Source organism: Centruroides vittatus, unplaced genomic scaffold, assembly GCF_030686945.1.
Source record: "Centruroides vittatus isolate TY-2023 unplaced genomic scaffold, ASM3068694v2 contig_337, whole genome shotgun sequence".
Classification (NCBI taxonomy): Eukaryota; Metazoa; Arthropoda; class Arachnida; order Scorpiones; family Buthidae; genus Centruroides; species Centruroides vittatus.
In genome coordinates this window covers 23,677-34,649 of record NW_027122161.1, presented here as the reverse complement: position 1 = coordinate 34,649, position 10,973 = coordinate 23,677, and the positions used below count along the sequence as shown (strand labels likewise).

Sequence of the window (10,973 nt, the reverse complement as noted above, 5' to 3'; positions counted from 1 at the left end):
TGGGGGAAATAAATCAGAAAAATTAGAAACAGACACAAATTAAGAAGAGAAAGAATTATTTCTCAACGTAATTTTTCTCAAGCTGATAAGAACAGAGTTGAAATATTTTTATTAAAAATATTTTTACACTCCCTGTATTTTATTTGATGTGGCAGAATCGAACAATTAATACTACATGGCGGCAAGTAGTCACTGTGCAGCGATTAACAAATAAACATTAAACAACGAGGAAGCAAAAAAATTATTTCCCAAAAAATTCGAAAAAACCAATTTTTTCGAAATTTTCCATATGCAAAAAATCGAAAACGGAATCGGCTGTTTTCGTACAATAGATACACACGCTTGGAACTTATTCGGAAGGGGGAAACAATTATATACTCGGACTTGCATCAGTACCACGATTACGCACCAGGACGAATGCCGGGGGCGTTTTCCTCCCTCTGGCTACTGATGGTCGAAAGGATTAAATGGCACCTATCTACACTTTTAAATGCGCTATCCAGTTACTTCCTGAAGCTTTTATCATCTCACCATTCTCCTCCTGGCCTGATTTTCTGCGCAAAAACTGCTCCGTACGAAATGACGTCACAATTGAGGACATAGGAAATGAAAAAGACGTCTCCACACTTGGCGCGTCGGCACTTTTGATCTGTTTTTTATCGCTTCTCGGCCTCATGGCCAAGATCCAATATTGAGCTTGTTACCATATTTGGTCAAGTAACTAATCTTTGACTTTGTTTTTTGTAGATTTTGCCGAATTGGATTTTGTGTATTTGTCTGGAACTTACTTGGATTTATTGGACTTTTGGACGGACATTCCTGCTGTTAAAAAAGTGGTGGCTGTTGGTGAGTTTGTTTTTTACTGTGAAAATTCTACTGACTCTAATACTTACCTTGGCCGACTGGGTGTGCAATGGACCGTCGAACAGACAGCCCTGTCCCGTCAACGAGTCATTCTTCTGGCTGTCGGATGGGCACCCCACGCACATTGACAAGTCGTTCCCCAGCTTCTGGCCGCCGGGTGGACTCCCCTCGCTTACCGGTGAGCGCTTCTTCGAGTGTTTGCCGTCAGATGGGAAGTGCCTTCCCATCGACAAGCGGTTCCATGGAAACCCAAGAGTCTCTGGAAGAGACAAGTGGTGTGGATACTTCTCACGATAAAGCTGACCAGAGTGATTCCTCTTCTGGAATTCCTGGAGGTTCGGCGGATGTGTTTGTACCAGTAATGGAACCTGTAACAGAGGAGGAATTGATGAGAAAGAAGAGTGAGAGAATGAAACGTTATCAAGAAGTGCGATCGGTTAGAATCGTGACGATGGAACGAGTTGATACAATGGAACTATTAAAAGCTTTGGAGGGAAGACTTGGTGAAATGGAAAGAGTAAAGCAAGTTTGTTATCATCCACGTGGCGTGGTAGAGATTGGTCTGAAAGCTGTGGAGGATAAAATAAAATTAATTGGACAAGAGATAAAGGTAGGAAATTTTATATATGTTATTGAAAGCTTAGAGACGGAAATCGTAGTAGTATCGGTCAGATTAGTACCAAGTGAAGTTGATTTAGAATTAATTGCAGAAACATTATCGAACTATGGAAAAATTGTAAGATTGGATGCGTTTTTATATCCAGGTACAAATGTTAGAACAGGGACGTATAGAGTGGTTATGATCACGAGAAAATACATCCCAAACTTTCTAGAAATATTAGGGCGTAAAGTACAACTGACATACATGGGACAACAAAAAGAATGTAGACAATGTGGCTCGAGAGACCACGAAATAGTGAACTGTAATGTAAAGTTGTGCTACACATGTAAGAGTCCCTTACATCTAAGAAAAGATTGCAATGCATGTTATGTTTGTAAGAAAATACATAATAAAGATAAGGAATGCCCCCAATTGACTTTCGCAGAAATTTGTAAAAGAGGTCCACGTAACAAAAGTTTAGAAAGAAAGAGAGAACTAAGTCTAGAAAGAAAAAGACAACAAACGGAAAAGATGGAAATAAACGAAGATAAAATGGATAATACGATTAAACAAGGTCAGTCTGAGGAAAGCGAGGAAATAGAGATAGACAAAATAGATGATAAAAAACGCAAAAGATAAAAAAATGTAGAGAATGCGGGAATTGTTCAGAAGACAATAAATAATTTAGAGAACAAAGCGAAACAAAGTATAGGTAAGAACGTAGAGCGAAATAGTTCGTTTTCTATGGCGGATATGGCAAGGATAAATAAGGAATTGGCTGCGACTAAACGAGCGAGAAGAAACAGTTCAAAAAAGGATAATGGATAAGATGATTAATGTAAGGACAATTAACATCTCTGGGTTCAAAGGAAAGACAAAGCAAATTGAAATTTTGAACTTAATCTTGACTAATCAGATAGATATACTTGGTATACAGCATACTAATATAGAGGATTTTATTGAATTGAGACAGTTAAGAAAAATTTATACGTATTACAATATATATAGTTCATTTGCTACGAGAAATAGTACGGGAGTACTATTGTTAATTAAGAAAACAATCAAGGTGCAAGATTTCAAAACAGATACAGTTGGTAGAATAATAACAGTCGATATAAACATTAGAAACCATCAAATGAGGATTGCCTGTGTATATGCACCTGTTCGAGCTGCTGAAAGAAATGATTTTTTCACGATGTTATCTTCCTTTCTAATGGGAGGAAGGAAATTAATAATAATCGGTGACTATAATAATGTATTATCAGCACTAGATAAGAATATAGTATTGCATCCGGATAGTTCAAGAAATACTTTAAAACGAATAATTGAGGACTTTGATTTGGTAGATACTTACCGCTTTTTCTATCCGCTTCATGCTGGATTTACTTGGAGTAGTAGAGGTATTTGTGAACGGTTAGATCGGATTTATGTTTCAAGTAGAATAAATAAAATTGTAGAAATTAAACATTACGAATTAAAACACGATGGAAAAAGGTTATCTGATCATGGTATGCTCGATTTGACGTTAAATTTAGGTGAAAATTTAATCGTTAAAAATAAAATAAAAATAACAAAGGAGATTCTAGATAATAATAATTTTAAAAGAGAAATCAAAAATATTATAGACATAAACGAAAATAAAATGGATTGGAAGAGGTGGGAAGACATGAAAATGCAATTTCAACAAGTAGTAGAAAAAACCTGGAAAAGAATAAAAAAGGAAAGGTTTAATAAACTAAAAAATTTACAAAGAGAGTTAACTAAAAACATACTGCAGGGTAGACAAGACAAAATTGACCGATTAGAACAAGAAATTAGTAGTGAAATAAAAAGTAAGAATAAAGAAAACTATGTTAACTATAAGATAAGTAAATATAATATTAAAAGACAAGCGGAAAAGGAATTGTTTACTAAAAAAGTAAAATTAGGTGAGAGTTTGGAAATTGATAAAATAGATAATAATGGAGAGATTATAAAGGAAACAGACCAGATGCTAGAAAAATTTTACGAATTTTATACTTACCTTTTTGATAATGTAGATTCAGATGATTCAATATGGGAGACAGTCAGTAAGAACATAGTACCTGTTAAAGATAAAACAAAAAATATATTAAATAAAGATTTCACTAAAGAATAAATACAGGATGCAATTCAGGAACTATATGCAAGGAAAGCACCGGGAGAAGATACCTTATGTGCAGAGTTTTATAGATTCTTTGGAGAGGACTTTAGTGATGTATTTTGTACTTTATATAATTCTAATGAATTTGGTAACACATTTAGCCATGGAAAAATGGTTTTGCTGAGTAAACGGGATGGAATTAATCGAAGTGTGGAAGATTTTAGGCCAATAACTTTGTTAAACATCGACTATAAAATATATAGTTTGATCATTTCTAAGCGGTTAGAAAAAATTTTCAAGGATAACATCGTTAAAATGCAGAGTGGTGGAGTCAATGGTCGCTCTATACAGGATAACCTCTTTTGTATGAAGCTAATCCAGGACTTATAAATAGAATGGAAAAGTCCGCTCTCAATCTTGTCAATTGATTTACGAAAAGCTTTTGATACAGTGAATAGAAAGATTTTGTGGCACTTTCTGGATAAATATGGCCTAAACACCCAAGAAATAGAGGTTGTGAAACGTTTATATAAATCTCCGAACACATTTATATCCCTGAATGGAAAGATATCAGATGACATTGACTGTAGATGTGGGGTGCGACAGGGATGTCCCTCATCCATGCTGCTGTTCACCATATATATTAATGTTTTGTTATATAACATTCAGATAGACAAATTGATAGACCCAGTTCATATACCAGGCTTAAGAGATGGCATTAAGTTCACTGCACACGCTGATGATATCAACTTTTTTGTGGTAAATAGTTTTAGCTTAGAGAAGATTTTGAAACATATTGAGATGTTTAGTAGACTAACTGGTATGCAGGTAAATGTAAACAAAAGCAAAATTCTAAATATTGTCGATGATATAAGAGGAGAAATAAGTACATTCGAACAGGTTAGAGACAAAGATTTTGGGAGTATGGTTTGGACAAAATGCGAAAGAAAATAATTTAAAGGAAATGAAAAATAGAATTAATGAGGGTGTAATAGTTTGGAAGCAGAATTGGCTATACTTACTGGAATGTGTCATAATTGCAAATAGGGTCCTGATTCCTAGAATAATTTATATGCTGTACTTGACAGATTTGAGTTCTGATGATATTAAACAATTGGAGTCAATGATTTATTTATATATCTGGAATAGAAAATTTGAACCAATGAGCCGTAAAATTATGAAAAATAGTATTAATTGGGAAGGCTGGGGTATATGGAATATAAAAAGCTTTGAGAGAGCCTTGCAGCTTTCTGTTATAATAAATAGTTTAAAAAGCAATAATCATCCGGTGTTCTATATTGTTCGTTATATCTTGGGACCAATAGCTATGAGATTTACACACACGACAGAACGATTTCCTTTTTTGATAAGTAACAAACACAGATATAGGAGATGGAGGCAGACACTTGCTGATCTGATTGAGAGTAATCAAGATATTGTAGATGGTACTGAAAGAGTTAGACCTAGTGATATATATAAAATGATTAATAAACAACATATTACTGACAATATGAGAAATAGTAGTTTAAACTGGAATAGAATTTGGTATAATATACACAGTTTACCGAAGGAATGGATTGAGATATCATGGAGGATGCTAAATAATATAGTGATTACAAGAGAATATTTAAGAATGTACCATAGAAAAAATGACGAGAATTGTCCTCGATGTGGTAGACCAGAATCGATTATCCATCTGTTTTATGAATGTGCAATAGCAAAATCTGTGTGGGGATGGGTGGGAAAAATGTGGAAAACGATCATTACGTGGAACATGATTAAATACCAAATTGATTACCGTATATCACCCGAAAAAGTTTACTTTTTGAATTGGATGATTGCTCTGATTAAGAGAATGCTGTAGAAAACTCGCTGCGCCTTGATTTTTGACCGGAGATGGTGTACCGCCTCTTTAGTTATAAAGAAAATTAAACAGGAAGCAGTTTATAAAATTTTGAGTGACTATAAAACAATGACACGAAACAAAATAAATATTATGGAGGCTCACATGAAAGAATCCGAGTAAGCGATTGTATAGTTCTATTTAAAGATGATTGGTAAAGTTTTATGTGGTGTTTATATTTTTAAGGATATACTTACATGATAATTTACAATTGTGATGGATAAGTTAGATGTCTTGTATGGTTTTTCTGTAAAATTAAAAATTGTTTAAAAAAATTCTAATTGTTGTAATACTTACATAATTAATTGTATACTTACCTAATGAGTTCGATGTTTTCCTGAAATGTGGAGTATCTGTAAAATTTAATAATTTAAGTTCTTTGATTGGGTTAGAAGAACTTAGTATATAAATGTTGTGATACTTACATGATTCGTTTATATATTTTTTATTGATGTTTAAGAGTTTTAATTATTGTAATACTTACATAAATTGTTTGTATTGTATTGATGCATACTTACCTAACGAATTGGATGTTCTTGTTAAAAATAAATTATCTGTAAAAATTTTAAAAATTTAAAATCTAAAATTTATGATTGGGTTAAAAGAATTTAGTATATATAAATGTTGTAATACTTACATGATTTGTCTATATATTTTATTGATGTTTATTTATTTGCTACTTTTTACTGTGGTGTCAAATCAAGGGTTCTTGTTGAACAACCTGTAAGACTTAAAAATTTATAATATATGAACTGTTTTTTGTATAATTTTTGTAATATTTATATTATATATATCTACTGGTATTTTTTGGAGTAGAGATTTATGTTATTATAGTTATATTTTTATACTTTTTCGACCTTTTGGTTGGTCACTTTATAATTTTAATTTTAATTTATGTTCTTTGTAATTAACAATTTATTGTAAATAACTTTGGCAAACACTTGTGATACTATTCGACTAGAGGGGTTTAGTCAAAATTTGTAAAAAAGTTCTATGTTATATATTAGTTTTTCGTTAATAGAACCTTTGTACTCAAACTTTAAAATAAATAGTATCTGTTCTTATCAGCTTGATATCTGATAGGGCCCCCATCGGGGGCCTTCCAAATATCATCTGATTTTTGAAAACAGGCGGGGAACGGGGGCTTGCTCCCTCCCGGCCACGGGTTGCCCGAGTATTGCACTACATCTCGGGATAGCCCACCCCTTTGGGGGAAATAAATAACCAAAATTAGAAACAGACACAAATTAAGAAGAGAAAGAATTATTTCTCAACGTAATGTTTCTCAAGCTGATAAGAACAGAGTTGAAATAATTTTATTACAAATATTTTTACACTCCCTGTATTTTATTTGATGTGGCAGAATCGAACAATTAATACTACATGGCGGCAAGTAGTCACTGTGCAGCGATTAACAAATAAACATTAAACAACGAGGAAGCAAAAAAATTATTTCCCAAAAAATTCGAAAAAACCAATTTTTTCGAAATTTTCGATATGCAAAAAATCGAAAACGGAATCGGCTGTTTTCGTACAATAGATACACACGCTTGGAACTTTTTCGGAAGGGGGAAACAATTATATACTCGGACTTGCATCAGTACCACGATTACGCACCGGGACGAATGCCGGGGGCGTTTTCCTCCCTCTGGCTACTGATGGTCGAAAGGATTATTTGGCACCTATCTACACTTTTAAATGCGCTATCCAGTTACTTCCAGAAGCTTTTATCATCTCACCATTCTCCTCCTTGCCTGATTTTCTGTGCAAAAACTGCTCCGTACGAAATGACGTCACCGAAAAGGACATAGGAAATGAAAAAGACGTCTCCACACTTGGCGCGTCGGCACTTTTGATCTGTTTTTTATCGCTTCTCAGCCTCATGGCCAAGATCCAGACTTGACTTGTCAGTCTTGTTTTGGGATACACGGACAGTGTAGACTTGTAAGCCCATGTTGAGAGGAGAAGAAGTCCGCAGATGCTGATGTTCTTGTTGTGACCTGTGACCTGTTGACCGTTGGACTTACCTTGGAGTTTTGCTGTTGATCCTGCCTCTTCAACTCGTCGGGTGCTGTCTTGGGTGCTGCCGAAAATGATGTCTAGACAGATTCCTGGTGTTTGTTTGAGGTTGGTGCCCTGGACTTAGCTGCTTTTTTGGATTTGTGGAAAAGAGACTTCTTTTGGAAGGACTTCTTGACTGCATCTGGAACAAATTTGGACTTAGAAGTTTCTGAAGCGATTGTGGTAATTGACCTATGTAAAAGTGAAATTATTTGGACTTAGCTGTGAGTATAGTTTTGATTATTATAAAATGAGTGTGGAACAGTATGAACAACTTAGTATAAGACTCTGGAGTAAAAAACATATAGATTGGGAACAGTGTTTAGAATTTCTGATAGAAAAATCGGAGGTAGAAGACCCGATTCTTTGTATTGATGAACTAAATGATAAAAATTGTCTTATTGTTGTAAAAAATGATGAGATATTTACGAGGTTAGTGAGTTCCCAATTTATTTTTGAAGACGAAGAAATATATGTGACTCCTGTAAAAGGGAATATAAGAAAGATACAGATGTTTCATGTACCCTATGGATTAGATACGCAGTTAAGAAAAGTTTTAAGTGAATATGGGCAGATTCATAATTTTGCTAGATGTATTTACTCTAAGAAGTTGAGAATACATACGGGAACGATGAATGCTACAATAAATATGACAAAAGAAATCCCAAATTATTTAATAATTAATAATAGAAAAATAAGAGTTGAGTATAGTGGTGTAAAGTGGTTATGTGCAGTTTGCTTAGATAGAAGTCATAAGGCAAAAGAATGTCCCCAGGTGACCTGCCATATATGTGGCGAAAAAGGTCATAGGAAAAAAGATTGTGTTAAAGGGAAAGAAATGGAAGTTAAAAATATAGATGATAAAGATAAAAGAGAAAAAGAGGGTAATATTATAAAAGATCAAAATGATAATAGAGGAAAAGAAAAAAGGGTAGTTAGTCCAGAACAGAGAATAGAAAAAGCACAAGAAGTGTTGGAAAAAGTTTGTAAGGAATTAGAAATGAGTAGAGAGGAAAAAAAAGAAAAGGACAGAAAGCGAAATAGAGATAGTGATAGTGGTGAAGAAACGATTAGTAAGTCAAGAAGAGAATTAAGAAAACAAAGATTTGTTGGTAGAGCTAAGATAACTAAAGAAGAATGGAAGGAATGGAAAGAATCATGACCCGATGTGTGGCCAAAGAACTTTCATTTGAGATGTGCTGGTTTAGTCACTAAAAAGACTTTAAAAGATATACAGGAAGAGGGTTGGAAACCCGAAGAGATTTGTCTGTGGAATGAATATGTTAATGAGCCAGACAAAGAACATAGAAAGACATTAAGACAGGAACTGGAAAGATGTTTTTCCAGATTTGGAAAGGGAACATTCGCATATAAAATGTTTGCGGGGACAATAATTAAACCAAGTTAATCTATATTGTTATATCATTGTCGAGAAGTGATTATTGATAGCTTCTTTTATTGTATGTTCACTTGGATGTTCTATTGATTCATTTAAATTTGATCCTTTTGATCACTTTTCGCTTTTTTGGTATTTGTGGAATATGTTTAGAAGTGAATTAGTTTACTAACAATGATTGATGAGTGTTGTATTGTGTATACTTACAATACTTACTTATGGAATTGGTTGTTGATTTTAGATCTTCTTTGATTCTTGATAGCTGTTCTGATTTGCTGTAGAGTTCTTGGCACTACTCTGTAGTTAACGGTTTGCTGTATTACTGAAAAAGTTAATAGTTAATTTAGATTGATTGTTTAATTTGATACTTACCTTGTTCTTGTTAGATAGTTTGTTTTATGTAGAGTTTTGTTGATTATATTTTGATTGGAAGTGATTAATTTTCTATAGTATTTGTGTTAGTTTATTCTTTTGATAAATTACCTGACTTGTAGTTAGGTTTTTGATTTTTCCTTGTTTCGTTTCTCTTTTTTTTTGGATTTTGAATAAAACATATTATGGGACATGTTTGTAAGTAATATGTTAGTGGAAATTGATGTATATGTTTTTAGTGTCATGCAACTTGTGAATTTTTAATTTTAATTTTGTATATTAACTTTGTCGGGACCTTTGGTAACTAATATTGTGTATACTGGTGTATTAAGGCTGTGTTAATGTGAGCAGTATGAGGAAATACCGCATAAAAGCTATTGTTCTAAGACTAACTGCTCGCAGCCTTTTCAAACTTTAAAAACACGTAGTATCTGTTCTTATCAGCTTGATGCCCTGTCATTAAGCTAATCTCCTGCCATCTCCACCACGACGACCGGACTCCGAGCCAGCTTCTCCCCGGATCCCTGGTAAGTTTGTTTTAGCTATCTCTCCCTGTCCTACTCCTTCTCTCTTCCGCTGGAAGAGTGGCCTGCACGGTTTAAACGCACCGTGTATTCGCTGCTCGACCAGCAAACCTTGCTATCGCGCCACTCACCTTAAGTGGGTGACCGCACTAGTTCCTTTCCTAGTAGTGAAAGTCATAGCACTTTCGCTACTACTTCTCTTCCTCTTCTCGCTTCCACTCAGTTGGTCGCCCTGCGCCCCAAGAAGCTTTTCCCCTGCTTTACCGCTTCCTCTATCCGCACTCACATTTGGTCATGGCAGCCTCGCCGAGAGCGAGCCAGGTCACCGTTTTGGTGCCCCTGCATCCTCCACATGGATGTCGCCTCTGTTTGCCCATTCCACGTGACTACTCCGACCACACTGGACTGGTGAAACACCTTAAACATGTCCATGGCACACCTCTTCTCTTTGAGTGTAGGGCATGCGGCCTCGTCTTGGACCAGATGAAGAGGATCAAATTACACCAGCAGAAGTCGGAGGTCTGCTGGAATAGTATCGCCGCAGCCTCTCCTCCTCCACCTCTGGATCCAAACAGAAAGAAGATCTGCATACCGACGAGACCAAGGAAGAAATATTCCCCGAGAAAAAAGCGCACCACTACCCTGCCTCAACTGACAGAAAGCGACCTCTCTTCGGGAGACGAACTTCAAACAACCACTAAAATACCAGCTCCGAAACCTCGTAGAAAGACTCGTAGAGCAGCCTCCTTGGTAGCCGATAGTCAGGAAACAGCTTCAGCATCGCAAGCCACAGCTTCACCAACCTGGCCAAAAGGTCCAACGGACACAACCGCCTCTCCAGCTCGTCCGCTCTCCTATGCTGAAGCCCTTCGGCACTCTCCTATCAACACGAATGCTTCTTTTCCACAGACTCACGTCTCGCAGCCAAAAGTGGTCTTGGAAAAGTTGGATATACCACTCTCACCAGCCACCAGCGAGTCTTCCTCCAACCGGCCGGCAGCAGGCGAACCACCGGTTCTCTCTTCTTCTCATTACAGGTCCCACGCCAGGCAGCAATCGCAGGACTCACAACCATCCTCCCTGCAGCCATCACCACGAGTAGCTCCAATAGCCACGGCAACCAACACGCT

The 10,973-nt window shown here is 35.8% G+C and overlaps 1 non-coding gene across 1 annotated transcript; it reads left to right on the top strand.

The window, feature by feature from the left end:
• The first annotated feature begins 6,509 nt into the window (after nt 1-6,509).
• LOC136974055 (U2 spliceosomal RNA) lies at nt 6,510-6,698 on the top strand. Its single transcript, XR_010880588.1, has one exon. It is a non-coding gene; the product is annotated as a U2 spliceosomal RNA (small nuclear RNA).
• Nucleotides 6,699-10,973: the final 4,275 nt, after the last annotated feature.